Genomic DNA, 7,076 nt, shown 5'->3' with positions numbered 1-7,076 from the left:
CTCTGAGTCCTTTGCTGCTTTCTTCATTTTGTCGATTTGGGTTCGGAGGGGTATGGATACATTTGGGATATAAACGCAGCAGTCATCTACTCATCAATTTAGCACTCCATACTAAAGGTGTTCCTTTAGCAGCATCAGGTCTAATCCCGCTCGGTGCTGGGCGGTCATTTTGCTGGTGTGTTGTAATTGTTCATTCAAGAGTTCTAAGCTGTCAGATGTAGAATTGGCTCAAATAGATACTTGCATCAATAGGTCATAAATGGCTTGTGGGTTTTTGAGGGAGGCAGTCCCCATTCCGAACATGGCCTCCAGCCACTATCCCAGTCGCGTTTTTGCTCTTTGCCACGTTCCCTTCTTTAGCGGTTGTATCTCCCGGGGCTGCGATCCCACCACTTAGGGGCTATAGGCCCTTCTCGGTAAATGGGACAAAGGGAAGGCAGGGCTACTGTGCAGGCCATCCCGGGAACAGTTGGGTGTAGCCGGGAATACAGACAGCCACTGGAGTATGCCGACTCTAGATTGGGAGGGGCGGGCACATCAGATGTTTGGCATATGCCTTGTGTGGGGGCATGAGAGGACAGTCCCCATAAGCGTTACATTTTAGGGCAGTGGGCCACACATAGCTGGTATTACTACACAGACAGCCCTGTACCAAAGCTTCCTGAATGGGGCGGGGCATGTATCATCACAATAATGGCCTTTTATCTATGTTTTTACATTGCATTTCTGTTTGGCAGTCCCAAAGTGTTGTTTTTTTTTTTACTGGTGGTGCCCCATTCCTTTGCGCAATCCAGTCAGGTCCCCATGTGCAATTGAGGGGATGTTTTTCCCAGGCTCCCTTGAACCCTGGTTCTTGACAAGCGTTGGGGCAATTGCTACCATTACTCTCGGGGTGTTTAATACACCAGGTGGCGTTTAACAGTTCAGTATATTGCAGGGAATGATCATCTGTTTTCCATTGGTCATGATGTTCAGTAATTCCCCAGGGAACATTAAAGCATGGCATTGTACCATTAAAACTCCACCCCGTGGCGTTATTAGGGGGTAGGAAGAGGTAATTACACTTTGCCTTCCATATTGAATTGGCATTTATTGCGCCAGGTGACCAGCTATAGATGGTATGAGTGTGACCTCCATCCTTTCCATCCGTTCCCCAGGCCCGGCTGGAATTATTGCACTGTTGCCATGGGAGTTCAAGGGTTAGTGATATATTAGTGGTTTGCACAAAGATTGGTAGGGGCTCCTCTACTGACTTAGGGCTGGGCAGACAGGCTGTTATTGAAGTTAAGTTCACCATACGTGCAAATCCCACTATCAGTTGAGCCACCACCTTGCTGTCCAGGTTCTTGTTGTCCATGCCCGCTGTTGTTACTGCCATCAGTGGGAGTGTCCGAATAGTTTGCTTTTCCATAGTCCTGCAAGAGGACACAAATTGCACCTCGGGCCTTGGGACCGGGTCTCAGAAATTAGGAATTATCCATCGAGTACTTATGCGATGGCCTTTCCCTTTCCTATCTAAGGCCTCCCAGGCATGTAAGCCTCTGGGTTTCGCCAGGATCGTGGGTACAGTGCCAACAGAGGGCAGTTTTACCATGACGGGTTGGCCTGTATGTTCTCAATGGGAACTGGCCCTTTTGCTTGTCCGGTTTGGGAGCGTCGCCCGTTAATGGTCCCGTAGGACAAAAATGAGGTAGGTACCATCGTTTGCCTGCCAGCATATCGAATCCCAATATGTTTCCCTTATAAGGGCTCAGAGCCACCTCCACAAGTTTCGGTCTCTATCGGGGCGGGTGCACCTGCCACACAGGTTAACTAAACACTCTTCCACCCCTCCATCCAAAACAGAGGGCAAGTCTCTGAGACCGAGATAGAGATAGGGCAGGTACGTGCAGAGGCAAGAGAGGAAAAAAGCTTACTTAAGAATATAACTTTTGGTTCTTAAAACAGTTAGCAGCATACAGTGAAGAGAAAGTGCAATCAGAGAGCAGAACACCTTAGCCAAGCAGCACCTCCTGACCCTGCCCACCTTCCCCTTTAAGCAGGGTGTATGCTGCAGCCAGAGAAACCGTTGCAAAACTGCGGCTTCTGGCAACTTATTCCTGAAATGCACTAGTTTCTTTTGGAGAACTGGAATACTGGGATGGATTCCCCAGTGCTTCAAAACTCAGTAGTGACTATTTCAACCATGGGCTTAAAAGTATACATCATATGCTGTAATTTGAAGAACTCAGTCCATAAAAACCATGATTAAACAACAAACAATAGAGAAGCGAAAAAGGGGGGCAAAAAAGGAAGAAACCATACACACAGGGAGTCCAATGGCTAACCAATTTCTATCAAAATGTCCATCGCAAGTGAGTGGTGTATCGTGAGAGATCCACTGTTTACATTTCCAATACTACAAACAGTATCCTGATTTTCATAACATGACATGCAGCATCCAAACCACAGAAATGTAGAAAAGGCACAGGCAAGGAGAAACACATCTTCATAGCATTACATCAATAGCTGTTTAACGGTGAGCCTTCTTTAGAGCTGTCCAACAATGCTGACTAATCCAGGTGACCTGTTTAATCAGACTTAATTGTCAAAAGGATTAACAATATCTAAGCAAAACAAGGCATGTATACATTAAAGAAAACAGCACGGAACTGTACTGCTTGTGAACTGTTACAAAAACATACAAGATGTTGGATGGCACAAAGTATATAGTGCTAATAGAAACGGATTGTTTAAGCTAAGTGCTTAACATAAACTGTCCATCTCTACCTGTACAAAGAATATTTTAGGGGATTAAAAAACCCATTCCTTACGAAAAAATAATGCTCTGAGCAAGAGGAGAATGGCTGACTGGCTCCCAAAACTGGTGACTGATTACGATTCAAAGCAGAGTAAGCTGCTGCTCTTGCACCCTTCACTACACGGGGAGCATCCTGCCTGTTTAGCTGGTATTGAGGCAACTGGTCACAGGAACCATCCAGGGGTGACTAAGGACTTGGGCTGCAGTCAGTCTTTGATGTGGGTTAACATGAAGCATTTTGAAAGAAGGTCCTTAGCTGTATCTGAAACGGTATTCCAATAACCACCGCTGAGAAGACAACTTCCCGCTACCTATTCGGGCCAAAATCTCCTCTGGGGTATCATCAGGACCAGTTACAAAAGGAGGGTAGCCAGCAAGCATGGTATAAAGTAGAACACCAAGGCTCCATATGTCCATGCAGCATCGTAACCTTGCCTCTGTAAAACCTCTGTGCAGCAAAACTTGCTGTGTAACATGGACTCCTCAGAAGGCCATTTTCTACTCGTAGTTGTTTTGCAAGGCCAAATTCACAAAGTCGAATGGATTCTGGATTACCAGATTCATCAACATAAAGAATATTGCTAGGCTTCAGCTCTCCATGAACAACCCCTTGCGCATGGAGGTACTCAACTGTTCTTGTTATTGTGAACAGAACGGCACTAGCTTCTTGTTCCGAGAAAAAAATTTGTCTATGAATTTTATCCAGCAGTTGCCCTCCTTTTGTAAGTTCTGTTACTATGTATGCGTATTTTCCATCATCATGCACATCTTTTAGGGTAATAATATTTGGATAGTGGCCATAGCGCAGTAGGATTTCAATCTCCTTTCTTGGATCTCTTTTACTCTTGTCTATAATCTTTACAGCATATTCCATGTTTAAAGCTTTATGAATACATCTCTTATAGACACAGTAAGACCCAACTCTGATATCTTCCTTCACTTCGTATCTATCAGTAAACTGAATGCTGTTCCTGTGCAACTGCTGGACAACTGAATGCACTCCAACTGTCTGCGCTGCCTGGCTTTCGTCATTTGATGCAATAGCTACAGAACTAAATCCCTGAACAAGTTGATGCGCATTAGCAGTAGGTGGGAGACCAGGCAAATCTTCTGGAGTTTTGCTGTAAACTCAGGGTCAAAATAAAACGTATCTTCAGGTCTGCCAGTTGCAGGTTTAAAAGGGGGATCAATTTCTCTCCTGTATAATTTATTCCAATCTATTTAGAAAAGAATGCATGCCTCTTAATTTCTTCAACTCCATCTAGGCCTGCTCCTAATCTGTTTGCCGGGTTTCTTTTGAAGAGCACTCGCAGAAGACTCTCTGCTTCCGGGCTCAAGAACTGGGGCATTCCAAGTCTGGCCTCGAGAATCAGTGTCATGGTTTCTTTTCTGTCTTTCCCTTGGAAAGGCAGAGTACCAGTGAGCATTTCAAACATTACAACACCAAAAGACCACCAGTCTGTGCTCCGTGTAAGGCCTCCGCTCTTAATGACTTCTGGCGCCATATATTCCACTGTTGCACAGAAAGAGAAGGCTTTTTTTTCACGATCAATTGACACCTCACTTAAGCCAAAATCTGCTAATTTGATATGTCCTTCCTCATCAAGAAGGATGTTTTCTGGTTTTAGGTCCCGGTATATTATTCCACCACTATGTACATGGTCTAAACAGTGCTAATTCTGCAGGTAAAATTTAACATCGTCTTCTGTGAACATCACCCTACGTTCTCCACATGCTCCAATTGCCTCTATTAATTTTTTAGGGCTGTTTGGCAATGGGCTCTGTCTCCGGCCATATTATAGTTCCCGTCTGGATTTAGTGTCGGCCACGGATTTCTCCCTCCTCCCACCTGTCGTGCTAATTCCGCATCCTTAGTTAATACCTTCTCTCTTTCATCTGGGCAGAAATGATTCTCGGAATAAGGATTTGGGTGTCCCCCCAGTTAGGATTGTGTCCCGTGCAGAGATTTGACAATAACTGCGCCCGTGTTTCTGCATCCTCCCTTAATCTTGGCATTGTACAGCCCCATAAGGCTAAATCATTTGGGTTCCACGATGGATTAGTATAAACCGTCGATGTGGGGCATGCATAGTCACCCCCCTGGCGTAAAGCGGCCAGATTAGTCAAAACATTTGAAACCATGGGGCAAAGTCCCACCCTTGCTACAGGAAGGTCTGGGGGGAGGTCGGTACAGGGACTGTAAGGTGGGGCAGGAGTCGGGGAGGGCCTTGTCTGGTCGTCGTTCGGGGCTGTAGCCTTACCTACGGCCAAAGTTACTTTACAGGTTAGTTTTTCCCTCAGCCCCTTTTGCCTCCCTGGATGTTGTCTCTCCCGCACCCATTCATCCCACACATACCAATAATCCATGTGTCCGGGAACCGGTACTGAAGTTGGTCTCGCACAAAGGTCAGTCGATGTTGGTCAAAACTCCTTGTGGTGGCCACTGATCTTCAATATCTCCATGGCGGGTGATGAATGGCCACCATTGTTGACATAGAACTACTGCGTCCTCCTTCAGTAGTGAATTTGCACCACAGATTTTTTCCCAGTTTTGTAATATCTCTACTAAGGGCGTCTCCCTCTCTACTCCAGTTACGTTACTCATGATTTAATCCGGGTGGGACTCAATCCCCCCTCTAAAATCTCTCAACAGCTCTCTAATCTGGGCAGGACTCGAACCCCCCTTTTAATCAGATGTCTTCCGTTGATCAGACTGCGTACAAACTTGTGTGCGATTTATGCTGATCAGGCTAGGCACCTTGGCGGGACTTGAACCCCCCCCGAATTCTGTCCTTTTCCCTATATTGAATTTAGATTTAGGGGATTTAACACTCACCACTCGAGCGATTCGGTGCGTCTCATGTCCAAAATCCTCAGGTGAACTCACCTGTGCTGCCAGTCAGAGGTTTGGATCCAAGAGGTTCCGAGAGTGACCTAGGGTCCCATCTGGGGTGCCAAACTGTTAAGGGGAAGCCGCTGCCCGAGCATTCACACACCAATCAAAGAGTCGCACACACACCACCCAGACTTTAACTGCTAGGACCGGCGTCCCTTCGCAGCGGGCGACTCCAGTGAGCCGACGGGTGCCCCTTTCGACTCCTCACACACACACACTCACCCTCGGGCGCTGCTTCTTCCCTCAGGCTTCCAGCCAAGGTTCCCCAAAGCAGACTCTCTAATCAAGGCCTTCAAAATAAAAGCCTAATTTACTCTATCTATGGTGCCCAAATTCAGACAGCTCAAGCTGGCTGTCTCTGGAGAGGGAACGAGAACACCACATTCCCTGGGCAATTATGCCCTTACAATCTGAATTCCCACCCCTCACACCATAGTCTGGCCCAATGGTAAGATCGAGTCTGGGGTCGTCTTCTCTCTCATTGGGTGCTTTTTCTCGTCTCTCGGCTGGTTCTTCCTGCTGTGTTTTAGGCTACTTGTTACTATGTCTCCTTTTCCTGGGGCAAACTGGCTCTGGGGCTTTCCAAATCTCTTACTCCTGCCATCAGATTATAGGTGAACGTTAAGCAACAGCATTAAGCAAGTTATGAGTCCTGCTTTATCATGAAGGACTACTTTTAAGCAGCTAAACAAAGTCTTAAAGCCCTACAAAACATATTAACAGCCTCTCTAATTTCTATACATTCCTGTGCTATTACAGCCTAACAGCCTTATGCCATTATTGCCACATGCTGTTTAGGTCTCGTTCGGGTGTGGTCTGCATGGTCCTGTAGCTCTGCTTTGCCACCTCCACAACACTTGATCACTGATTGCTGATAGAAATGGGAACCTCTGGCAAGACTGAGAGAATGAGGGGAGCGTTTGCTAAGCAAGCCCCGAGCCTCAGCGCTGGTGGGGCTGTGAAAGGGCTGCCAAGGGAAGGTGAGGGCCAGCAAGAGTTTTCAGTCCTGGCACCTTCCCTGTGGGAGCACGGCAGGAGCCCCACAAGGAACCGCACAAAGCTGGCAGGGAATGGCACGGGGCCATGGCTGGAGCAGAGACTGTGCCTTCCACTTTACCTGAGAACAACATGGCCACTAGGAAGCCGAGTGCTGGAAACTACAGCTCCCAGCATGCCCTGGGAACCAACATGGCCGCCCGCCAGCCCAGTACCCCAGGACTACAGCACTGGCATGCCACTGGGCACTCCTTCCTCCTGTCTGACCCTGCGGGGACACCGTCCCCCGGCTGGACCCCACTCCTCCACAGGCCCCATGGCCGCCTCCCGGGGCAGCCCCAGTCCCAGTCCCAGAGCCTTGGTGGAGCAGGGAGGAGGAGGAGG

The 7,076-nt window shown here is 47.6% G+C and overlaps 1 pseudogene; it reads right to left on the bottom strand.

The window, feature by feature from the left end:
• Nucleotides 1-1,253: 1,253 nt before the first annotated feature.
• Nucleotides 1,254-4,515, bottom strand: LOC127025983 (ribosomal protein S6 kinase alpha-3-like; annotated as a pseudogene).
• Nucleotides 4,516-7,076: the final 2,561 nt, after the last annotated feature.

This window comes from Gymnogyps californianus, chromosome 26 (assembly GCF_018139145.2).
Source record: "Gymnogyps californianus isolate 813 chromosome 26, ASM1813914v2, whole genome shotgun sequence".
Lineage (NCBI taxonomy): Eukaryota > Metazoa > Chordata > Aves > Accipitriformes > Cathartidae > Gymnogyps > Gymnogyps californianus.
The sequence above is the reverse complement of the archived record's forward strand: the minus strand, read 5'-3'. Positions and strand labels throughout refer to the sequence as shown.